The 27,605-nt window shown below is 35.0% G+C and overlaps 1 long non-coding RNA gene across 1 annotated transcript in view; it reads left to right on the top strand.

Moving 5' to 3' along the window:
- Positions 1-21,984, top strand: part of LOC127509650 (uncharacterized) — a 31,205-nt gene extending 9,221 nt beyond the window's left edge. The window contains exon 3 of the long non-coding RNA XR_007929335.1: positions 21,745-21,984. This is a non-coding gene — a long non-coding RNA (uncharacterized LOC127509650). The remainder of the gene's footprint in view (positions 1-21,744) is intronic.
- Positions 21,985-27,605: the final 5,621 nt, after the last annotated feature.

Here is a 27,605-nt window from a genome sequence, read left to right as displayed (position 1 = left end):
GTATTTTCTTTTAATACAGAATAGCAAATGACATGGGATTCCCTCTTAAGATTCATCAGTGGAAAGAAAGGAGGAAGCCAAGCAAGAGAAATGAATAAGAAGTGTTGTAACTTTAAATCTGTTTTGAAATAAGTTCAAAATAACCTTCAAATAAAGGTTTCCAAGTGATATCAGATTGTTTGTGTTTTTTTTTTTAATTACTTACCCTGTAACTACATGAAACAAGAGTGTAACAAGCACCACTTTAATTTACAGCCTGCAATGTCATACTTACTCTGTAACTACATGAAACAAAAGTATATTTCCACATGTATTAAAAAAGATTGCAATAGTTCTTTCTACTTGCCTTGAAAGAACTTAATCAGTGCACTTTCTCGCTAAATTGCTCCCAAACATAAGTATCATAATAGTATAAGTAGTAAAATGCATAAAATCCTTAGTTCAAAAATACTTACAGTATAAATAATTTGTTATTTTCCTGGTTGTTACCCCTTTATTCCCAAGACTTTACATATTGTTCCCCTATCCACCTTATTCCTGACCAGCCTACTGTGTTTCGAATTATGGGTTCCACTTCCGGTTTGTGGAACTTCCATTTAAAAAGACTGAAACGAATCGTTTCAAATCATAAGATTGCCCTACAAATAAAGCTTATATCCGTCAGTTTGACTGAATGAGCTGTCAATTTTTCTTTCATGTCTTATTTTCAGACATCATGAGAATAACGTAACGCTTGGTATTTTAACGTAACATGTTATAACAAGAATATGGCAAGAGCTCAGTCGCTGCTTTCTACCCTCGTGATTATTTTCTTTTGTCCCTTTGCATACCGCTGTAATAGTATGAAAAAGGACAACATATACTGCACATTTGTGGTCTGTTCTCCCGATATAATTTACGATATATCCCATTAATAATTCACTGGAATGCACGAAGAATCTCTTGTTTTTCTCCTCAAAGCCTCACGTCTCTTTCCAGGTTTGTTTTCACAGGTAAATACAATTTATTATCTGTAAAAATTATGGAAATCACTTTAAAATAGTATCACGCAATGCTGAAGTTCATGAACATTTTTTATTAAGGCAACGTATATTACATAATACAGATATATATATCACTATAGTTATATTTAACCCGTCCGTTATTGCTGTGGAAAGAATCATGCTTTTTCATGGCCTGTAGAAAGTATCTTGACACTTTAAAAATAAAATGTATTATTGTGTTCATAGAGCAAGCCTTTCAATGACTGTTTACAGCTTAACGGAAGTTACACCCATAATTCGCGCAAAGCGTCATAGGGCATAGGAATAAGTTGGATACTTACTATAATTACTGAAAGTTATGCTATAAATTCATTGTAATTACGCAGTACTTTCCGGGCTGTAATCTGAAGCGTTACCACATTTTTTTTTGTTGATAAAATCCAATGGCTCAGTGAGGGCTGCATTGCCAGCAAGATTATTTCCTTTTTCAATGCCCAGAAAGATACCAAAGACATATTTAAAACAGTTCATGTGACTACAGTGGTTCAACCTTAATATTATAAAGCAACGAGAATACTTTTTGTGTGCCAAAAAAATAAAAATAAAAATAACGACTTTATTCAACAATATCTAGTGATGGACGATTTCAAAACACTGCTTCATGAAGCTTTACGAATCTTTTGTTTCAAATCAGTGGCCAAAATCACGTGATTTCAGTAAACAAGGCTTTGTTACCTCATAAGTATTTATAAATTTCTATAGTTCACGTGACTTTGGCAGTTTGATATGCGCTCCGAACCACTGAATTGAAAAAAAAGATTTGTAAAGGTTCGAAGCTTCATGAAGCAGTGTTTTGAAATCGTCCATCACTAGATATTGTTGAATAAAGTTTTTTTTTTTTTTGGTGCACAAAAAGTATTCTCGTCACTTCATAACATTTAGGTTGAACTACTGTACTCACATAAACTGTTTTAAAATATGTTCTTAGTAGCTTTATGGGCATCTGAAAATGTGAATTATCTTGTTGGCAATGGAGATCTCACTGAGCCATCAGATTTTATTAAAAACAATTTGCGTTCTGAAGATGAACGGAGGTCTTACGGGTGTGGAACAACATGAGGGTGAGTAATAAATTACATAATTTTAATTTTTTGGTGAATTAACACTTTGTGCACTAACTGAACTAAGGCCTAATCCTGGCTTAGTCTAAGCCCTGTCTGTGAAACCAGGCCTTAGTATTCCCTGTTCAGCCCAAGCTTTGCATTTGTTTTGATTTATTTCTGTTTTTCCCCTTTGTTCATGTTTTTATTCTAGTCTATTTCAAGTCTTTTTGCTCTAGTTCTCTCTATTCTTAATTTTGGTTTTATCTTTTGATTTAGATTTTATTGCTCATTTATTTTCTCTCTAGTTCTCTGCAAGGTAGCAGTCTTGTTTATATTTCTTTTGTTTATTTAAATTTTTTGCTAGTTCCAGTATTAGTGTAGTTCTTTATTTTGTTTCTTATATGCCTGATTTATTTTGCTTTTGTCTCTTGTTTCATGTTTTGTCGTGCCGTGTGTGTCTCGTGTTGGTTCCTGACTGCTCCCTGAGATTCCCCGCCTCCTGGTTCCTTCTGCCTGGCAGCTAGACCAGTTTATAGTCTGTGTTCAGCAAGTATCAGTTACATCCTCAGCAGTTCTTCGACCTTTTATGTCATTGTTTATTGTCGGCCCTTCTGTTTGGACTGTTCCTGCCTCACCCTTTCTTATGCTATGCATTAATAAATATCACCCCCCACTTATTCTTTGTCTGGGTCCTCCCTTTCAGAACCCTTGACAGAATACAATTTATAGTACATCCATCATTACTGCCAACATTGTCTTCTGAAAGAAATGTGAAAAAAAGAGCCCATAATACAAACTCAAAATATGTAGATACTCTTGGTTGCATATGCAGAACTGTATGCAAATATTCCTCTTCCCCCTTTTTATTTGAGTATTAAGATGGAAAGAAACAGCTTGCTCTCACACTTCTAACACCATGGTCTCCTCATCTCTCTGGTTGTTTTTGCTGCTAGCAGCTGTCTCTCGTAAGTCTCCATAGTTTTTACAGAAATAATTCATAATAAAAATGACCTATTTCTGGGTATAGTTAATTTTTCAATGTCTCTGACATGTCAGATCATGTTATTTTTCCTCAGGTGTCCACTGTGTTGAACTGACCCAGACTGATTCTATGGTCTTAAGGCCTGGTCAGGTTTTGACACTGTCCTGTAAGATCTCTGGATATTCAGTGACTGACAGCTACTGCACTGGCTTCATACGACAGGCTGCAGGAAAAGCTCTGGAATGGGTCGGATACATATGTGGTAGCGGTAACACATATTACAGTGATAAACTGAAAAGTAGATATCAAGTTAGCAGAGACACTTCCAGCAATACAGTGACTCTACAAGGACAGAATATGCAGACTGAGGACACAGCTGTGTATTACTGCGCCAGAGAGTCACAGTGACACAGAGCAGTTACTGCCTTGTTCAAAAACAACATTGTCACTCACCACACAAATAGTTCAGTTCCAGATTATATTCAATGGTCAAAAAATGACAGTATATGTTTTAACCTTTGAAATTTGTTAGTAAAAGTTAAAACAGAGATATATTTATTTTTAAATGCGCAAATATTTCATTCATATTTCTGTCTTCTCTACTTGCCACCCAAAGCTCAGTACACTGACATAATCCCCGCTATAAATTTTACGTTCCCAGAACATTCTCAGAATGTCCCCACTGGTGCCAATGACGTTGCCTAGTAACGTTCCCAGTATGTTCCGAGACAGTCACGATGTGGAGTTCTTTTAAGGGTTGGGAGACGTTATTTGGCGGACCTTCACAGAACATTCAGGATGTTCTCTAAACATTTAGGTAGCCATAATTTATTTGGGGGGACGTTATTTGGCGAACTTTTACAGAACATTCAGGACCTTCTCTGAACATTTAGGGAACCATATTTTATTTGGAAATGTGATGTTCCCTGAACGTCCCTGCTGCCCTTGTCAAAAAATTAATTTGAAAATTAGAGTTAAATTGACTAACAAAAGTGGCTGTTCAAACAAAAACTAATTGTTCTTAAATTCTTATGAAACCTTTTCTTTAAAATGCAAATCTCTTGCAGTAAGCCATTAGCTGACAACACATACATGAGCTAATGTAACTACTGTATCACTGCATCAGCAACTACACAGTTAGTGTCTTTAAATAAAGCAACATAACATCAGTGTTTCTGCGATCATCACTGACTGAAGCACAGGCTCTACAATTCAGCACAATGTAACCTCACAAAACTGACAACAGAAACAGAACATTAAACACTAACAGGGCCCTTATTTATGGATACATTATGGAGGTAAAGCGCTTACTTTAATTGGGCTCCTGATCCTTGAAATTTTTCTCCAATTGTTGTAGCTGTGTGTTTCTAAAGCACATTTATTACAAACAAACAAACTGTGAGGGGAAAAAAAAAAAAAAAAAAACTGATCAGATGAATTTGTTTGCTTATTGTGTCATACAGCAGCCTTTTTCAATGATCTCTGAATATTGCATTTCTTTCATGTTATTGTAGCTCTATAATACTGCATAAAATCCTGTTCTGTTTCGATATTTTGTAAGTTTTTATGTCATCATGCAGATATTACTCTGTCATCACAGAGACACACACAGACATCAAGATTCTGCGTATGAACCTCAACAATGGTGACACAATTCTCAGATAAACAGATTAACTCTGAGCATCACAAAACAAGCTACTAAAGTCACAAAAAAGATTTTTTAAAATATCAAGAGCCCATCTAAAGCATATGCTCACCTCCGTAACGGTGACTTCAAAATGTATTATTTTCTATAAAACATCAACATCTAACCTGTCACCTGGTAACGTTCTCAGAACGTTCAGAGACGGTCACAATGTGGAGTTCTTTTGAGGGTTGGGGGACATTATTTGGTGGACCTTCAGGCAACATTCAGGATATTCTGGGAATGTTTAGGGGACGTTCTGTTAACTTCCCAAATGTCCTCTTTGTAACGTTCTTGTGCAACCATAAAATAAACAAAAGAGAACCTCCCCCTAATGTCATATAGGAACCTTGAACTGCAGCACTTTCATTACCAAAAGAGGACATTTTAGGAACGTCCCTAATGTCACCTTCTACGTGGGAAGATATTTCAGAGGAAAAAGAAGTGCCAAAATTATGAGACACTGCTGAGAGATGCCCAAATAAATTATGGAAGGTTCCAAGACCCATAAAGACTAAGAAGATGGTTAGAGCAATGATTGTCACGATCACGGCCACTGTGTTGGTCCTACATGCACGCCGTCTGTACTTCTGAGCTTCCACGCAGTCTCCCTCATTCATCTTGCTTACGAACATATCAAAGCAGCGAGACCCAGACACAAGCAGTTACAAAATGCCAAAGTCACGTGATTTTAGTAAACGAGGCTTTGTTACGTCATAAATGTTTTAAAATTTCAATGGTTCACCACTGAGGGGCGTGACTTTGGAGGTTTGATACACGCTCTGAACCACTGAATTGAAACAAAAGATTTGTAAAGCTTCGAAGCTTCATGAAGCAGTGGTTTGAAATCGCCCATCACTAGATATTGTTGAATAAAGTCGTTATTTTGTGGGGGGTTTTTTGGCACACAAAAAGTATTCTCGTTGCTTCATAACATTAAGGTTGAACCACTGTAGTCTCATGAACTGTTTTAAATATGTCTTTAGTAGCTTTCTGGGCACCTGAAAGTGTTAATTATCTTGCTGTCAATGCAGGCCACACACAGCAAAATCCCCGGTGTTAAATTAACACTCAAAGTGTACATATGAGTCCATCTTGCCAGGTGTTAAAAAGTAACACTGAAGCAGTGTTAAAGTTAATGAGATAATTGATTGATGATTGAGTGATGGTTGAGAATTAGTGGCGACACCTGATGTTAATAAGTAGAATCACTGAAGAAACAACAAGAGAAAAAGAGAGAGACACGACAACTACAACTGACTTCCAGCCATAATATCATCATTAAAACATATTGTGACCAGCTCATATGTTCTCTGGTCATAACAAATGTGCTTTACAAACACAAAGTTGGAACAGCCAAAGAAAAACTAACAATAAAAGGTAAAGCGTCAAGAGCCCAACTAAAGCAAACGCTGACCTCTTTCATGGTGACTTGAAATGAAACATTCCATAAAACATTAATTAACACCTTTTTTCTCTCTTTCCTTCAGTGATTCTGCTTATTAACATCAGGTGTCACCACTACTTGTCAATCATCACTCAATCATCAATCAATTATTTCATTAACTTTAACACTGCTTCAGTGTTACTTTTAACACCTGGCAAGATGGACTCATATGTACACTTTGGGTGTTAATTTAACACTGGGGATTTTGCTGTGCACTGAGCCATTGGATTTTATCAAAAATATCTTAATTTGCGTTCTGAAGATAACGAAGGTCTTACGGATGTGGAATGAAATGAAGGTAAGTAATTAATGACAGAAATTAAATTTTTGGGTGAACTAACCCTTTAACACATTAAATCAGCAGTCTCAGAGTAGCTTAACCATAAAATAAAAGTTTATTGAGTGATGCTCAAAAGAGGCAACTAAAGCTGCTTCACTTTTCTCTTCTTTTTTTTTTTTTTTTTTTTTTTGCTTACTTTATCTAGCACCGTTGTGCTCTTTCATTATACGTTATGGTCTTCTTTTATTTGTTTGTATATATTTCTGTTTTTCATACACAACGGTACAAACAAGCATTGACAGACTGGAGGAGGAGTTTATGCAAAACTGTGCTGTATATTTCTGTGTCTGTGTTCACTGACTGTATGTGGATCCTGTAGAGGAGAATCAATCAGCAATGACAACAATGATCAGTTCACTCCTGATATTACTATTTTTACATGGTTTGTTAATTTATAAATAATAACAATAATATATGTATAAATAATTTTAGAAAGCCCACTACAACAGGTAATTTTTTTTTATAGTTTTACATCTTTACATTTAGACTTAAGCCTTTTTTCCTCTCTCTTCCACAGATATTCATTGTCAGACCTTCACTCAGTCTCAAGCTGTGGTAAAAAGACCTGGTGAATCTTTTCGGCTGGTCTGTACCGCCTCTGGATTCACATTCAGCAGCTCCTGGCCATCTGTGGTGAGACAGGGTCACGGTAAAGGACTGGAATGGGTTGCATTCATCAGCACATCCAGTACTCCGATCTACTATTCCCAGTCAGTCCAGGGAAGGTTCACAGTGTCCAGAGATGACTCCAGCAGTCAACTGTACCTGCAGATGAACAGCCTCAAGACTGAAGACACTGCTGTGTATTACTGTGCTAGAGAGTCACTGTGAATGAGTTCAGAGTCAAAGCAATATAAAAACCTCTTCCTTTCCTGTTGACTTCATTTATGATCCAGATGTACTTTTGTATTTCCAAGAGGTGGCGCTCTTGTCAAGCAGTCTTAGTTGTCTGTTTTGAGCATTACTTTTGTTTTCTTGACCAAGAAAGAGACTGTATTTTGAAAGTCTGAAGAAACAACACAAATAATTCTTTAAATAGCAGAAGCCTTAGAGTAGCTTCATCACAAAATCTGCTCTAGATTTTGTGTCACATGAATGCTCTGTTTCTGTTTAGATTCTGTGTGCCCCTTTTCCTTATAGGGGCCATTTACATGACACTGACAAACTAAAAAAAAATTATGCTTTTTGGCTGAACATTTACATGACAACAGCGTTTTAAGGGCCTGAAAAGGCAAACTTTTGAAAACATGAACCTGTGAAAACGGTGACGTCATGTGGATGCATATTAAGTGTTCAGTCTACAGACGCGTGTTTTTCTTTACAAAGTGACATCACCAACTACTGGCCTGGCATACAGCATTTTTAGTAATTTTTGCGGATCCATGGGAACGGGGACAATGTCTTTATGTGTGAAACGCAAAGGAAAAATGTTTTTTGTACATAGTTGTTGTGTTCCCTAGTCAGTCTCCTCGGTTGTTTATTATTTCATCACACCTGTTTCTGTTCTCCCTGATTACTCCACATGGATATAAGTCCTGAGTTTTCCTCAGTTCATTGTCTGCTATTGTAAATACTTTTGACATGGTTGTGGATTATTGTAGCTCCTGTGTTTTCCTGTGTTTCTGTTGGATTTATTAAATTACTTTTCTGATTCTCCTGCATTGTGCACTTATTACAGTCACCGATCCATTACAGTGTGTTTCAAGTACAATAAAACTGCTTTGACTTCAAATCATGATCTGGCAGCAGCTTCATCCTGTGAGCTTCACTGATGTTTATTTAAATTCTAAAGAAATAAAATGGGCTTGTTCTGTTACCAGAAGTTTGGAGACATAATAAATTTCATTCTTTTATTGTTGCTTTCAGGTGGTGTTGAGCTCACTTAACCCCTGGAATGGCTGGGATATCTTTGCAGTGATGGTGCAAAACAAGATGAGTTTCAGCCAGGACATGTCCAAAAACACAGTGTTTCTACAGGGAAAGAATTTTCAGACTGAAGACACAGCTGTATATGACTGTGCCAGATACACAGACTAAACAAGACACAACTAAAATGTTCTCAGGTTAAAACCATCTTTTCGCATCCATATATAAATATTTACAGTTTTTTTTTTTCAACTACTTACACACAAAATCGTTACTTGTCACACAATTTCTAAAACCTGACACTCAAACACCAGAACCACACACCAAATCTGCAAAACCATACACTAATTCTCAGCCTTTTGACTCAATTTCATAAAACACTTTTTGCAAAAAAAAAATCTAACAGGAAGTATGTTGATTCCCTTTTTTTAAACACAACCATTGTTTCTGTCCAACTACACATGGTTGATGTATTTATTTTCTTTGTGTAATACTGTATTCACAACCACAAATGCTTACAGTAAAAAAAAAAAAAAATCTTGCTTTAGTGTTTACTGTGAATTTTTCAACATCTCTCGGCCAATTACTTTCAGTCTTGTACAGAAATGTACGTAGGAGCTCATGAAAGAAGAGCTTTAGGTTTTGAATGACTGTGTGTATATGATATATCCAAAAATAGATTATTATGGCAAAGGTGTTTGCAACGTAAGACAAATGTTTGCTTTTGAGATGTGTTTGTGATATTTTGAATGCAGTGCTTCATTTTGCAAGAGATGTGAGGCATTTTGCATTTTGTGTGTGCAATTCTTGGATTTGTGTGTAAAATTTTGAAAAAATTAAAAAGAGGCAAAGTTTAAAAAAAATGTGTGTAAGCAGATGAAAAAAACTGTAATATTATCATCTTAAAAAAAAAAAAAAAATATATATATATATATATATATATAAATATATATATATATATATATATATATATATATATATATATATATTATATATTATATGATTTATATATATATAAATCATATCCCTTTAAATAGCAATTTTTTTTCCTGTCAAGAATTGGGATTCGCTGTAATAAAGGTAATTGTGTGACCCACTTTTGATATGCTTGAGAGTACTTGTACCACTAACTCTATAACATTTTTGGTAACACTTTAGTATAGGAAACACATATAAACTATTAACTATGACTTTTCCCTCAATAAACTCCTAATTTACTGCTTATTAATAGTTAGTAAGGTAGTTGTTAAGTTCAGGTATTGGGCACGATTAAGAATGTAGAATAAGGTCATGCAAAATAAGTCATTAATATGTGTTTAATAATTGCTAATAAATAGCCAATATTCTATTAATATACATGCTACTAAGCAACTAGTTAAAAGACCCTAAAATAATGTGTTTTAATAATGATTTTTAATAAATCTTTATAAATTCCTCTGCACTTGTTTATTGGCAAGAAAATTTGCACATGTAGGTGGAAGGAGTTCATGCAAAACTGATGTTTTTTTCCCTTCCTAAGCTGCAATTGTAAGATGTCTGTATTCGCTGACAGCACAGATCCAATTACTGAGAAGGAGAATCAATTGACAATGACAGTATTAATTCACTCACTCTTACTAATATTATTTACACATGGTCAGTAAATAATGCCATTCATCAGTGGGATTACATTTCATTTACTGTTGTCTACTTTAGATTCTGGAAATGTTTCAGTGTCTTCATTTTGTTTCTACTCCACAGATATTCATTGTCAGACCTTCACTTAATCTCAGGCTGTGGTAAAAGAAATAATGTTCAACATGTCCGTGTGCCATCGGGACTGCGTGTGCACCCGTGCCGCCGACAGCAGCAACAGTGGGAGGGGAAATGAGCGTGGACCATTACCAAGGTTAGTCACTGTGTGAGTGCATGTGTATGTGTGCCAGTGTTGCCCAGCATTTAATCATGGAAATGCCCACTTATTACATAAATGCATTTAACATTTAATTACGCAACACTCTTTACAGAAGGAAATCCTACAGTTATGTATAAATTGACAACTTGAATGTAATGTAATAAAATTACCTTCCTTTCTATCTTGCGGGATTACTTGCAGATTACTTAGTACTTCTTTTTAAGATCTCTACAATATCAAACTCAACAACTCTTTTAAGAGCCAACCCTCACAAGAGCTACTAGTGAGTTGCTGCAAATCTTGCCGTGATCAGCCCTTCCCAGGTAAAGTTTCTAGATATTTAAATCAGTATTTACTCATCAAATGCTCTCCTGAATTGTATGGTAAATTAACTTATTTATAACTGTCTCAATTTGTATGTTTTAAGAACAATAGTAATTGCACATAGTGTAAGTAGAGACTTTGTTTTTTTGTGCAGAGAAGGAACACCAGTCCTTATATCAAAGCAAGCTCATTGAAGTCCTTTGTTTTGGGTGAGGAAGGAACATGACCATCTCGTGCCCAAAGGTGCGCAAGTCCATTGGTATGTCTTGTGTTGAGGTAATGCTGTAATATGTAATACAGAATTTGATGTTGATCTCTCAAAGGACTATTAAGTTCTTAAAAACGGCACCTTCTGTTTTTCTTAGATAAAAGCAGACGTGTGCTAAACATTTAGTTAACAAAAACACATTACATTGTTTTGTAAATGCTGGAGTTCTGGGAAGCTTTGGAAGATAATGATTTGTGGCATATAATAGGAATGAAATAATAAATGTTCTTTAAATTATGTGTAATATCTGGTTAGTTCTTTGGCTTGAAACAAGGCCTTATACTGCACAGACCAAAAACACTGTATTTGTGTTTTAAGACGGATAGCAAGAGAAGTCACTAACAGAAGATTCTAGAGAGAAAAAACTAATGTGCAGCCACAGAGGAATACAAGAGGCAAAAACTATGCACGGCCATGGGTGCTTCATGAATATGCTAAGTCCTGTGCCTATTCTTAATTCTTGCCATAAAGTTTGTATTATTACAATTTTACATTGTACAGGTTATCACTTGGTTTTTGACCAAATGATGCTCTTGAAACAAGTGACAGAAGAGTATGTTGTCTTGAAAGAAATCAAGAATCACTGGCAAAAAGAGCATGCCTTTCTAAAAGATCTTTTAAAACAGGTTGCTGTTGATATAAGTAAAACAGTTTTTGTTCAGTGCTTAGCTTACAGTCTGTGCTGCATTTTTTTAATATATATATATATATATATAATCAAACACACCTGAAAATTTTGACCAAAGTCTTCAGGTTTACCTGGCTGTCCATTAAACTACTTCATTTGAATTGTTTGTGTTTTTGTTTTACTTTTAGACCAGGACTGGAGAACACCTGACAATGGGATTTAAGACTTCTTCCTCTGGTTGAGAAAAAGCTACACCACATCAGTGATCACATCTTCTGTTCATCAGTTGTACTGTAGGGTACAACTGAACAAACTGTTTAGAAGAAGAACATGAACATGATAGAGACATGTACAGGGAAGAGCAAGAAACCAGTTTAGCTGTGATAATGAATCTTTATTTTAAACACAATATCAGATCTGTTTTCTGTATCACAGTTGACTGGATGGGATTCTGTGGCACTCATTTGTGTGGCTTCAGCAGCTGTGAATGGATTAATATGACGTTAACGTATTTTTGAAGACACATTTTTGTTTATCTTCAATCTCATTTGTCTTTATGCTACTTTCAATGTTATGCTGTATCTTCCAATGAAGTGTTGTGTAATTAAAATATGGTGAATATGGTGTGAATGTGTTGTTTGGTACAGTGAATACAAAATTTTACTAGGCTCTTATGAGTTTATTTCATAATTTAAAAAAACTACATATAATTAATTACCATGATTCTTCTAATTAGGACATAAATATTTTTGATCCGGTTAATGATATTTGGGACAACAATGCACCAAAAGTTGCATATACTTTCATGTTGTGACAAGTATGCCAGTTTCCAGAGAAATAAAGGGAAGGAATGTGAAGTTCAAGAGGCTGCAGTGGGCTATGCTGCTACAAACACTTCAAGCAGAACAGAAGATGATCCATGTTGATCATTCTGGTACATCTAATACTGCATTAAAAATGAAAGCATGGACATTACTGATGTCAGGCATGTGAGGAGCAAGAAGAGGGGGTGAAGATGAAATTTTGGCACTGTTTCTTTGTTATTTTACTGAATGGTGCCTTATGTTTGTGTAATAGTGAAGTGTACATTTATAGGTTTTTTTTTTTTTTTTTTTTTTTTTACTGCCAACACTGGAAATTGGATAATGGCAAGTCGTTGTGGGTTCATCCATTATATTTATTGGTGTTCATACAAAAAAAATAATCAACTACTATTCAATCAATTATTATTATTATTATTATTATTGTATTACAACATTTTGTTCAAATAATTCCATATTTCATCAGATGGTCTCACAACACCCATCAAAACCTATACAAGCATGATGTTAGAATAGAAAAGGGGGGAAAAGATCAAATACTCCAATATTTTAATGTGATTCAACAAAGTTTGTTATCCATGATGAGGAGAATACATCTGTGTAGATTTTACTGCCCTTCCACCCCCGAGGGGCCAGTAATGGCCCCTGGAAGAGCAAAAAAAGTGCACATTTCAAATTGCTGTAACTCAAAGTCTGGTTAGAAAATCATCAGGACAACTGCTTATGCTATGTTTACTAAATAATGTTGGGCACAGTTTTCAGACATAAATGGAAAGCTGTATGGAAAGGTTTTTTAAAAGTGCTCACAGTAAAATATCAAAACATGGCACTGTAGTTCATTGAAATGTGCAGAGATGCTAGGGTTAGGGTTGGGATCTCGGTATAGGAGTAATTTCTCACAACATAGAAACACTTTATAGTTAACTTAATGTATGAGTAACGTAATATTCACACTAAAACATACTTTGTAAGATAAAGCGCCGTTTTATATGCGTTAAAAGTCCAATCACAGCAAGTTCTGCGATAAAGTCACAGCCAATGACAACCCAGCTGAACAGAGGCGTCACACTTACCTGTCCATTTATGGTAAATGATGACAGCTCTCCTTCGGTTCCGGCTAAAGGGAAAGATTCCTTACAGTTTTTTTTCAACTGCTTACACACATTTTCAAAACTTTGCCTCTTTTTTTCAAAACTTTACACACGAATCCAAGAATTGCACACACAAAATCCAAAATGGCTCACATCTCTTGCAAAATGAAGCACTGCATTCAAAATATCACAAATACATCTCAAAAGCAAACGTTTGTCTTTTCAAACACATTTACCATAATATTCTATTTTTGGATATATCATATACACACAGTTATTCAAAACCTAAAGCTCTTCTTTCATAAGCTGCTATGTACATTTCTGTACAAGATTGAAAGTAATTGGCAGAGATGTTGAAAAATTCATGGTAAACAGGAAAGCAAGATTGAAACCAAACTATTTTTTTTTTTTTTTTTTTTACTGTAAGCATTTGTGGTTGTGAATACAGTATTGCACAGTACAGAATAAAATATAATACATCAACCATGTGTAGTTGAAAAAAAAAAAAAAAAAACTAGCATAATTTTTGAAAAAGGTGAATATTCCAAAGGAATGTGTGAATGTGTGTCCTGGTAGGGGACCAAATGTCTTCACAAGTATAGTAATACCAGTGCATTTTGACTTTGTGGGGACATTTATATACAGAATATACAGTATAAAAACCATTACACCTATGGAGTGTCCCCATAAAACATGGAAACCCAACGTGTGTGTGTGTGTGTGTGTGTGTGTGTGTGTGTGTGTGTGTGTGTGTGTGTGTGTGTGTGTGTGTGTGTGTGTGTGTGTGTGTGTGTGTGTGTGTGTGTGTGTGTGTTGGTGGGCGAGATGGTTGGGTGTATCTAGGCTCCATCTCTCCACCTGGCTGGGTCCGGCCACAATACTTCATCCACGTCACATGCTATGTTCTCTCTTGCGTATCCAACGTTGGATGGAGGCAGTGTCAGTGTCTCCACATGCCTCTTCCATTGCCTGGAGAAGTGTTATGTTGACATAGGGATGACGATCATGCACTTTCCAGCAACCATGTGGAGAAAAAAATCCTCAATAGGGTTTAGAAATGATGAATATGGAAGCAAGTAAACAACAGAAAAGTTGTTCAAAATCTATAACTTGACCTTTGGCCTATTTATAGGCCTATTCTAAAGCCATGATTGGTTGGTGTTAAGTAAAGCAATGAGTGTTTGCACATGTGAGGAGTTCGTGTGAGGCACTGATGAATTAGTGTGGCATTTTGATTGGTTGTGTTTGAAAAAGGAAATCAAGATACTTCCTGTTAGATTTTTGTGTGTTACATAGAGAATTGTGTGTTGTGTTTTGTAAAAAGTGTTTTATGAAATTGAAAACTGAGTCGAAGGCCGAGAATTAGTGTATGGTTTTGCAGATGTGGTGTGTGGTATTGCTGTTTGAGTGTCAGGTTTCAGAAATTGTGTGACAAGTAAAGATTTTGTGTGTAAGCAGTTGAAAAAAACTGTAAATATGTAATTAATCTAATTAAATATAATAAAACTCACATTTTAAAACGAAAGACTCCTTTGTGTAGTTAAACTGATGCATAAATATATTTGGAAGAGTTTTGCAATTTTGTAATCATATTCCAATATTTAATGTCAAACTGTTTAAAGACAAACATAGGACCCAAACTACTGCACAACAGTATAAAAATCAGTTAATTACGAGAGAGAAAAAAAAAAAATGTATCCAGTTACAGAGTTACAATCTATTATAGTGAAACAATACAATACCATAATACAATATCCTTGTGATTATTGTTCACTTTTACTGTAACTAAATGAAAGGCAAATTAAAATAGTTAATGCATATCATAAATGTTAAATATTTTCAGCAATAAAAAGCTTATAAAAAATACATTCATGGGTGTTACATTTACATTATCCAGGTATTGATATAATGATACCATAACCATAACCATAGATGAAGTTAAGGTGGACATTTGCTATAGTGACCACTGTAATAAAAGGTTTAATGAAGCAAAATGCAAGACATTTTTAAGTCCATCTAAATAAAGGTAACAAACTCACAGAATAATGTCCAGTATGTCAATGTGTCATTTCTGTTATATTCTATCAGCACCAAACAGAATTACATAAATATTGATTGTTTTCAAAGGGTTTTCCTGAACATTCTCACTATCTTCAATTGTTTGGACAAACACCTGCTATATACACATGCAGAAATATATATTTGACTATCGCTTCATGAAGTCGCTGCATGACTAGAACTAGTGGATGGCAATATGTCCTTTACCAAAACTCCTGATGAGCACTGGTGCTTCTTTGATAAAGGCAACAATATGGAAAAAGATAAATTACTATTTTCAATATTGGTTCTGCATGTTTCAAAGAGATCATAAGAAGGAGTCCACGTGAAGCCTTTTAAAAACTGTGACGGAGCGAAGGGTGCACCTCCCTGGACACATCCTAAGCATGCCTGAACAACAACACCCAAACACAGTTATGAAGTGGACACCACCAGGAGAATGCAGGGGACAGGGAAGACCAAGGAAGACGTGGAGACAGATGTTTCACGAAGACCTGAAGAATGCCGGTGTCCCATGGGAAGATGTGGAGAATGTGGCCACAGATTGGATATGTTGGAGGACACTTGTTGCCCAATGTGCCCAGCACAGGACTTGATGATGTTATGAGTTTATACATAACTGTAGGATTTGCTTCTGTAAAGAGTGTTGCATAATTAAATGTTAAATGCATTTAAGTAATAAGTTCACTGATATGTGGGCATTTCCATGATTAAAAGTATGTCTTTAATAGCAAGCTATATTCATATAATTAAAAAAAATAAAAAATAACATGTTTCACATGCAAGCAGGACATTATCAGCAGTGTAACTGATTATGACAAAATAATCGAATATCTGATGTCATGTGACAAGTCAAATGATCATTTCCACTCTTGCAAACAGAGGTAGGTTATGAGGTACGGAGAGACATCATGTATCATTGGAACATTTTGGGCCCAATTTGTATTCTTTTTGAAGAATTCAATGGAATTAATGTAAACTTTCTGACAGTGTGTGTGACATCCGACTGTCCAAGAAGGGGCACAACTGATTTACAAATATGGTGATAAATATGTACAGGAATTGACTTTAACTTTAATTTAAGACTTTGAGACTATGCTCTAACAAATGCTTGATAAAATGTTTGATAAAGGGTTAAAATCAACACATACATACCATTGCACATATATTTGCCTTTGCAGCTTTCTATCTCCTCCGTTTATTTCCGAAAGGCCCTTTTGGTCTTTTCAGCTGAAACAAGAGAATAGAAAATATCATTATTTATAATATATAGGATTATATATAGGAAAAAAGTACTGATTGACCTTAAAATTTTTGGATTTTACATTATTAGGCATTAAAAGCATGGTAAGTGTTGTGGTTACTCTGTATTGACAACAAATACCACATTAAAACTACCAATACTGTGGTAAAAGCATGGTAAGTGTTGTTTTTACTGTGCTTCTACTACAAATACCATTTTGAAACTACACTTGTACTACTTTGAACCTGAATATGATTAATTGATTGAAGGTCTATTGCACGTCACGTGACAGTGTTTAATCACCCTAGTTTAGTAAGGTGCTTTAATTTAGAAAGCAATGAAAAGCAAAAGAGGTTTCCTATTGAAAGCAAATGGAGTTCCCAGTTCATCCATAGAGTGACGCCGAGGGGCAACTTTGGCGAATCCCAAGCGACGCTGGGGGCGCTCGACCATGCTTCAATTTTTGACGCCTCGGGAGTGAGAACGGGTTGGTATATAGTAGTTCTTAGTAGTTCTCTGGGCAGTATAAAAAAAAATAAAAAAAAAAAAAAACGTAGTTACTGATTAGCTAATAGTGAACTACCACCTTCAAATGAGCACTATTACTTACTAATTCATTAATCAGAGTTTCTTGTTAGTTAATAGTAGTTACTAGAGTGTTAATAATGCATTACTCATTTGTCCCTGTGTAGTTATTCATTAATGAAGGATCAGTATTCTAAAGTGTTACCATAAATTTTGTCTAAACTGTAAATTACTCAGTATTAACTTATTATTGAACTGCTGTATACAAGTACAAACAAACTAAAAATGAAAGTAAAATATTGTGCATTTGATGTTTTCTTTGGATAAAATGTGTCAGTAGTATCAAGATATTTACACTATAAATATGAATAAACGTGTATCTTGTTTCTCTTTGAGACTTTATTTTATAAATCAATAACACAATGTCAAGCAACTAAATTTGCATCATTGTTAATAATTATCATATGAACTACTGACAGATACATTTTACATAATGCAAATCTCCACCCTTCTCTCATGTAAACAGGAGCACACAGACATAATAAAGGCTCTTAGTGTTTTACAGAGCCACAGTGCAGTGAAAATACAACCAGAATCATGGACTGCATTTCCATACTGCTGGTTTTGGCAACTGCACCCTGTGAGTAAAACAAAAAAAAAACTAATAAACTAATAATAAATAACTAATAAAACTAATAAACTAAATTTGTATTACTAAAAATGCTTTAATGATTGTAGGTCTTTTCTGTATTGAGCTGAACAGCCTCCTGTCATGGTAGTAAAACCAGGAGAAACATTTACCATCGCCTGTAAGATCACTGGATATTCAGCTTCAGGCGGTGGCTATACAAACTGGATCAGACATTCAAGTGGAAAACCGATGGAATGGATTGGCTGGTTCTACACTTCCAGTAGCAATGGTGTCAAAGATTCACTGAAAAATAAGATCAGTTTCTCATCTGAATCCTCCAGCAACGCAGTCATTTTAACAGGACAAAACTTCAACACTGAAGACACAGCTGTGTATTATTGTGCTCGTGATACACTGTACCACAAACTGCCACAGGACCTGCACAAGAACCTCTCTTCAATGAAGACATTTTCAATAAAAAAGTTTATTTGTTGACATAATATTAGACCCTTCAGACTTTTAGTATAGCTTATGACAAAATACCAAAGTTTGTATGCCAAAGATAGGTTAATAGATAGATAGATAGATAGATAGATAGATAGATAGATAGATAGACAGACAAATATCTTGCACAGGTCAGGTGAGGTATTAGCGTGTGTAAATCACTTATCTTTAAGTGTTAAATTGCATGTAATATCCTTGTGTGCAATAAGCAAACAAGCTAATATGCAATAAGCAAAATTTTAAGAATCATTCAGAGGACAGAAGAGGGTACCCTTCCCCATTATACGAAAAAAATGAATAATTGGAGTAATTTTTGTTTGAGCACACCTACAGCAAACAGGCTCAGGCTCAGCTCAGTCAGTGCAGGGCAGGTTCACAGCATCTAAGGACAGCTCTAATTTCTTTCTGCACATGAATCAGCTGAAGACTGAAGACACTGCGGTGTATTACTGTGCAAGATTTACTTTGTTTTCATTCAGCTTTCAAAAACCCTGAAGGGGAGGGGCGAAGAATGGAAATGACGGGCCAGACTGTATTTTAATTTATTGTTTTTTTTTTTTGTTTGTTTTTTTTATGTATTTTAATTTATCTGTTCATTTGTACAGTGACTTAATGATTTATTTTCAAATTAATACATTACTCTGATACCATCTTTCTCTCTAACTCTCTCTTATCCTTAAAAAAGTGTTGAAGTCAGTTTAAAAACAGCAGTCTCTAAATTTCAGCAGTTGTCTGGAATTCTTCTTAATGATGGAGCTCTCAACAGATGAATAAAAACTAAAAACTAGTAACTCCCATAAGATACATTTAAAATCAGATCGTTTCACATTAAAGGAATAATTCACCAAAAATATGACTAAAAGCAAAACATTGTGTCATTACATTTAACTTTATAGAACAGTGAAATGCAGTCTCTTTCCAAACCTATATGGTTTTGTTTCATTGTGACTACATTAATGATAAATTTAATGCTATTTATTTTGTCATTTTGGAGACATAGTCTTTTTATTTTCTTTGTATGGAAAAAGCAGCCACCTTTTCAGTTCCACAGAAGTCATATGGGACGGCATGAGAGTGAGTAAATGATGTCAAAATCTTCATTTTTTTGGTGAACTATCCCTTTAATATTCACCCTGTACACATGCGGGGGAACTGTACCAATATGCAAATTCTCCAATATTTATATACCCAGCCCATCCTTAGCTCTGTATATTTCTTGTGTTCCCACGAAGTAGAGAAGAAGAAGAACCACTCATAAAATCATGTTTTATCCGTCTGTACTCCTAATGATGTCTGTCATGCCTTATGAGTACAATTCTTTAAGGTTTTTTGAGCAGTATTAAACTGTTCACCATTGATACAACCATAATAACCAAAAGTTCCTTTTCAAAATGAACATATTTTTGTGCTTAATTTGCAGATGTGTGCAGCACTGTAGAACACAACCAACCAAGCTCACTTTCAGTAAAACCTGGAGAATATTTTACCATTTCCTGTACAGTATCAGGTTATGCTCTCAGTGATGGCTCCAAGGCACCTTCCTGGATTAGACAAGCTCAGGGGAAGATCCTCGAGTTCATTGGCATGATCCATGCTGGTGGTAGCACAGACTACAAGGATTCACTGAAAAATAAGTTCACCATCTCCAGAGACACATCTACAAGCACAGTATATCTTAAAGGACAAAATCTGCAATTTGAGGACACGGCTGTGTATTATTGTGTTCGGTATACAGGCACTGTGATGAATTCCACTTTAAAGCTTGTGCAAAAACAACATGTGCACAAACACTGAACATGCATGACTAGTTTGGACATTGAATACCATGATACGACCTTAATCATTAAACACTCTAATGAATCTGTATATTTACTATTGACAACAAACTGTGGAAAAAATTGTTTTATTTAAGTAAAATCATTTATTTATAATTATGAATTATATATTTTAAATAATACACATCAGATACACATCAAACAACTAAATAAATAAATATTAGAGTTCAATATACAATAATTTGAGTACATTACTTTCTATGTCTTGTATAGATCCATAAAATGCATATATCTGATTCAGTAATATGATGCCCCTGTTTAAATATAATACATCCCTAACTGAATATTTAAGTGGGTTATGCAAATTCATCTTCCTCTTGAACCTTCATAATCAGTTCTTTATCAGTGTGCAGCTCAATAATTCAGTACAACAATATGGAGCGTAAAGTTTTGGGATTTACAGTACTGTTACTGGCTTTTCAATGTATGATTCCAGTCTTTACTGCTCAGAATATAATGGTTTATTTTTTATCTGAATTTACACATACTTATCATGTTTTATTTTGCAGATTGTTGGTGTCAGACACTGACTGAGTCTGAAGCTGTAGTCATCAAGCCTGGAGAATCCCATAAACTGACATGTACTGCTTCTGGTTTTAACTTTGATGGCTATTGGATGGCTTGGATCAGACAGAAGTCTGGAAAAGAGCTGGAATGGCTGGCATTGATCAGATATGATAGCCAGTATATTTATTACTCCCAGTCTGTCCAAGGACGGTTCACCATCTCCAGAGACAACAGTAGGAAGCAGGTGTATCTGCAGATGAACAGCCTGAAGAATGAAGACACTGCTGTATATTATTGTGCCCGAGAGACACAGTGACTGAAATGACTGCAGCGCTGTGCACAAAAACTGCCATTTCAATAAAGCTTATGAACATTTCAATAAAGCTTGTTATTCTGTTGCTTGGTGATGTTTTTAACATTAAAACAGCTAATAAGGTCTCTAGAGTCTGTCTTAACAAAATAACATTGCAGAGGCTAAAGACACAGCTGTAGTAATATGACTCTGCCATTACTAAAACACAGTCCTGTACCCACTCTCACCAGAACACATCACTGTTGATCTGTTTGAAGAAACTCAGAAGTTACACGCACCTGCCCACTGTAACAAAATAAAAAACTGTTACATCAAGAGGTGGTACTATTGTCCCTGAAATGAACCTCAATGGACTCAAGATCCACAGACTCCACAGTTTTTGCGAATTCAGGGTTTCAATGCAAATGATCTGATGTCCGTTCCATATTTAAACAACTACACTGTTGAGTGGAGGACTCATCACCAGTTCAGCCTTGATATAAATCATGTTCACTTCATATCTGTTGCTGTTGCTGGCCACTGTGTCTTGTAAGTATATTCCCTGGACAAAATAAACTCTTTTTGTGTGTGTGTGTGTGTGTGTGTGTGTGTAAATAAATATATGATCCTAATTACTTGTACATTTTATGTTTATCCACAGGTATTGACTCTCAGATTGTGCTCACACAGTCTGAACAGTCAGTAGTTGTGTCTCCAGGTGGTTCCCACAAACTGACCTGTGCCTGCAGTGGATTCACTCTTAGTAGCGCTTACATGCATTGGATCCGTCAGGCACCTGGAAAAGGACTTGAATGGATTATTTATTATTATTCAGATTCTTATAAGAGCTCAGCTCAGTCAGTGCAGGGCAGGTTCACAGCATCTAAGGACAGCTCTAATTTCTATCTGCACATGAATCAGCTGAAGACTGAAGACACTGCGGTGTATTACTGTGCAACAGATACACTGTGGAAACACTAATACAGGCAGCTGTTCAAAAACTCATCATGAGAAACGAAGTGGACATGGTTTATTTACAAGCTGAAGAAAGGGAAGAGCCTCTGAAGTAACATAAGGCCAGTCAGTGTTTTGAATGTACATACATTAAATACAAAAACCTGTTATTATTAAAATAATTCCTTATTTCAAATCATATTTGCTCAACTCAGTAAATCTATACTAACTAGTCTGTTTCCCAAAGTATGTCTCAGTATATGAAGTAGATCTGTTCAGTCTAGACTACATTCTTTAATATTAATCATGGACTGGATTCTTTTTTTCTAATAACCTTTAAACTTCATTACCTCTAATACATGCTGTCAAGATGGAGCTTATTTTAACAAAAAAAAAAAAAAAAAAAAAAAAAAAACTGTAACTCCAGCATCCTTTAAATACATCCTGAAAAGCTGCAAATCCAGATACATGTGGAACCACAAACAGCTTGGCCGGTTCTAAAATTAGTTATATTGTGTGGCATATTTCTCTAGCGTGCCTCTGAACTCTCCCTCGCAGACACATTAGCTCAGCACTGTTTCTTGTTCTTTATGGGATTGCTCCAGCCCTGTGTTGTAACTCTAACTGGAATTATTTCTGAGCAGTTTTCTGAAGCTTCCAATCACCTCGTTTGTGATCGCTTCTCAGGACAGCCACTGACTGACTAAGCAAATAATAATCACAATCACACTCTAATCTCTAGTCAGATGCACTCAAACCACATTGATGCACAATAATGGAAGAAATATCAGAGAATATTGATTCCCAAGCCAGGAAAAATAATGTAAATAAATAAAAAATACTTTATCAGCATATTACAATCTTTGTTGTATTCCAAGTAGCCTGCATGTACAGTTGATATAGGCTATTGAGTTTACATCCATCTTGCAGAATCAGCAAAATACTAATAATTAAAAAAATAAAAGGGATCATTAAAATGTTATATTTATAGTTACTGACATGTTGAAGCTATTTCACCTAACAGATGTTTACAATCCACAGGACAACATTCACATTTTACATTTACATTTACATTTACAATAACAACTTTATAATATGTTTATAAAAATGTATAAAAATGACCACATTCAAAAGTTTACATATATGCTTGATTCTTAATACTGCTTGTTATTTCCTGGATGAATTGTTGTTGTTTTTGTTTTTGTTGCTGTTGTTGTTGTTTTGTGATAATTGTTCACGAGTCCCATGTTTGTCTTGAGCAGTTAAACTGCCTATTGTTTTTCAGAAAAATCTTCCAGGTCCTGCACATTAATTGGTCATTAAGAATAAAAAGTTTCAACTTTTGAACTGGGTGATTTTTGTGTAAATCCAATAATTATTCTGACTTGTGGACTATATGTAAACGTCTGCTATGTGAAATAGCTGCACCAGAGCAGCACTATATAAATTATGATCCCTCTTTTTTTTTTAATTATTACTTTTTTTTTTTTTTTTTTAAGATTGTGCAAGGTATAGGCCTATGTAAACTTGTAACCATAACTCCATAACTGTATATTAAGGATTTTGTTCAAATTACTTTTGGTGCAATAAACAGTCCTAAGTAGTTTGTCTTCATTTTCTTGCTCAATACACAGAGAAAATATAATAAAATCTGTTAAGTGCATTTATTATTCAAAATTCATATTATTCAAATAATAAAAAAGAGTGTCTAAGAGCCTCTCTGACACTGATACCAATGACATTCATTAGAAAGGAGACAAAGCAATAAATAAAAATCCTTTCTGAGCTAGAAACTGGATTGTTGAAAATGACAGGATGTGGGTCAATATCAAATATTTATCATTTATCAAATACAAGTTAAGATTTTTTTCCCCCTTGTCTACTATAAAACATTCAGATATTCAGATTACTGCTTTAAACTACAGGTCTGCAAACCTCCAAAGATGCAAATTATTTTGTGGGAAGGGTCAATGTCTTCCAGACTCCTGAAAGATTGTGTTATAAGCTGAACTTTCAGTCAGTGCATGTGTCCAGTGACTAAAACAGCTGCAGTATAACCTATAACTGTTTTACTGCCTTTTAGTTTGACAGTTTTTCTGTTGTAATGGAGATGCTGCTGTATGGACTCCTACTGATGATTATTAGTGCATGTGAGAAACTCCCATTTGTAGTAGATTGTTATTGTTATTTCATTGCTCTCTAATCCATCTAACATTAATTTTCTGTTTTTTCAGCCGTTAGTGGTCAGTCTCTGACCTCTTCAGATTCTGTGGTGAAAAGACCAGGAGAATCAGTCACTCTGTCCTGCAGTGTGTCTGGAATCTCAATGAGCAGCTACTACATGCACTGGATCCGTCAGAAACCAGGGAGAGGACTGGAGTGGATCGGCCGTATTGACGGTGGCACTGGCACTATTTTTGCTCAGTCTCTACAAGGCCAGTTCTCAATCACAAAAGACACCAGCAAAAACATGCTGTATTTAGAGGTGAAAAGCCTGAAGACTGAAGACACAGCTGTTTATTACTGTGCGAGAGATTCACAGTTACACAAAAAGCTGCAGGGCTGAACAAAAACTATTCATGTGATCTCTGACGGCCCAAGAGCACTTTTCCCTAAAATACAAGAAGTTACTTTAATTTTTTTTTTTTCTTGATTAAAATATGGTTTTAAATCCGTAACATACTTCTTTATGGAGGTCTTTCTTAATGAACAACAAGCATTATAAGCATATTAAATTCCTGCAGACAAAGTGATTTTATTTGTCTTGTCTTGTCTTGTTTTTTTTTTTTTTTTTTTTTTTTTTTTTTGGTAACTGGTGTAAACTAAATAGAACAACCTGGAAATCTCTCATATATAATCTTTTCTTTTCACAAAGTTGTAAGGATATATATTTTTAAAGAACAAAATGTTGAGAAAAAAAAAAAAAAAACATGGCAATGGATATTGTGTCTAAACTGGGTTTTATCTTCATGTTTGCTCTCACAGAATGTAAGAAGAGCTCCTGAAAACCTGTTGACAATCAGACGTATTAATGTGTACTGTTGTAAATGCTAATGTTGAATTGCTCATTTTTCAGTCTGTTGGTGTCACTGACTGAGTCTGAGTCAGTAGCCTACTTTGGGTGTCTTGTTCATCATATTTATTTTCATATAAAAGCAACAGAATTAGGAGTCTGATCCACTATTTGTGCTCTACAACTTTGCTACAGTCCTTTATTCACTTTCACATGAATGTAACACAACATCACATCTGTATTTAATGGAACTCATGAGGTTGTATACTCATGCCTTCTTTGAAAAATAATCGCATTTATTAATGTCGCAGAAGGACAATATTATATCCGTATTAAGATGTAGAACTATTGTCCCTGAAATTAACCTCAATGGCCTCAAGATCTAGTTTTGCTAATTCAGGGTTTCAATGCAAATGATCTGATGTCCGTTCCATATTTAAACAACTACACTGTTGAGTGGAGGACTCATCACCAGTTCAGCCTTGACATAAATCATGTTCACTCCATATCTCTTGCCGCTGTGTCTTGTAAGTAGTGTAAATAAATACATAATACTAATTATTTGTACATTTTATGTTTATCCACAGGTATTGACTCTCAGGTTGTGCTCACACAGTCTGAACAGTCAGTAGTTGTGTCTCCAGGTTAAATACAAAAAACAAAAAAAAAAAACATGCTGCTATTAAAATGATTCTTTATTTCGAATCATACTGACTCGTCTGTTTCCCACAGCATGTCTCAGTATGAAGTAGATCTGTTCAGTCTAGCCTACATTCTCTTATATTAATAATGGACTGGATTATTTTTTTTTCTAATAACCCTCCTACCAAATAACTTAATTAACTCTACTAATACATAAATACATCCTTTAAATACATCCTGATAAGCTGTAAATACAGCCTACAAGGCAGGAACCAGAACCTCTTGAAATGTACTCCTTGTGCCCAAAAACAACTGACACCGTAGCTTGTTACCACCAATCCCAGGCCAGATTTGGTGGTCTGGTTGCATCTCTGAAACATTGACACAATACCAAATAACACACCATGAATAAATTACAGAACAAAGTACTACTGTACTACTGCTGTAATAAAGTTCAGACAGTATCATATACAGTATATAATCTTTTAGAACTGGTATGTTAAATTAATATCTTTGAATGATCTTTTGAACAGGTTTTCTAAATAGTGCAGAATCAATGATCATTCAATGATGATAGAAGCAAATACGCTTTAGCTATACAAACAAACTTCTTTATGGAGGTCTTTCTTAATGAACAACAAGCATTATAAGCATATTAAATTCCTGCAGACAAAGTGATTTTATTTGTCTTGTCTTGTCTTGTTTTTTTTTTTTTTTTTTTTTTTTTTGGTAACTGGTGTAAACTAAATAGAACAACCTGGAAATCTCTCATATATAATCTTTTCTTTTCACAAAGATGTAAGGATATATATTTTTAAAGAACAAAATGTTGAGGAAAAAAAAAAAAAAAACATGGCAATGGATATTGTGTCTAAACTGGGTTTTATCTTCATGTTTGCTCTCACAGAATGTAAGAAGAGCTCCTGAAAACCTGTTGACAATCAGACGTATTAATGTGTACTGTTGTAAATGCTAATGTTGAATTGCTCATTTTTCAGTCTGTTGGTGTCACTGACTGAGTCTGAGTCAGTAGCCTACTTTGGGTGTCTTGTTCATCATATTTATTTTCATATAAAAGCAACAGAATTAGGAGTCTGATCCACTATTTGTGCTCTACAACTTTGCTACAGTCCTTTATTCACTTTCACATGAATGTAACACAACATCACATCTGTATTTAATGGAACTCAGATGAGGTTGTATACTCATGCCTTCTTTGAAAAATAATCGCATTTATTAATGTCGCAGAAGGACAATATTATATCTGTATTAAGATGTGGAACTATTGTCCCTGAAATTAACCTCAATGGCCTCAAGATCTAGTTTTGCTAATTCAGGGTTTCAATGCAAATGATCTGATGTCCGTTCCATATTTAAACAACTACACTGTTGAGTGGAGGACTCATCACCAGTTCAGCCTTGACATAAATCATGTTCACTCCATATCTCTTGCCGCTGTGTCTTGTAAGTAGTGTAAATAAATACATAATACTAATTATTTGTACATTTTATGTTTATCCACAGGTATTGACTCTCAGGTTGTGCTCACACAATCTGAACAGTCAGTAGTTGTGTCTCCAGGTTAAATACAAAAAACAAAAACAAAAAAAACATGCTGCTATTAAAATGATTCTTTATTTCGAATCATACTGACTCGTCTGTTTCCCACAGCATGTCTCAGTATGAAGTAGATCTGTTCAGTCTAGCCTACATTCTCTTATATTAATAATGGACTAGATTATTTTTTTTTCTAATAACCCTCCTACCAAATAACTTAATTAACTCTACTAATACATAAATACATCCTTTAAATACATCCTGATAAGCTGTAAATACAGCCTACAAGGCAGGAACCAGAACCTCTTGAAATGTACTCCTTGTGCCCAAAAACAACTGACACCGTAGATTGTTACCACCAATCCCAGGCCAGATTTGGTGGTCTGGTTGCATCTCTGAAACATTGACACAAT

Source organism: Ctenopharyngodon idella, chromosome 3 (genome assembly GCF_019924925.1).
Source record: "Ctenopharyngodon idella isolate HZGC_01 chromosome 3, HZGC01, whole genome shotgun sequence".
NCBI lineage: Eukaryota > Metazoa > Chordata > Actinopteri > Cypriniformes > Xenocyprididae > Ctenopharyngodon > Ctenopharyngodon idella.
Note: the sequence above shows the minus strand (reverse complement) of the source record. Positions and strands in the feature narration are given on the sequence as shown.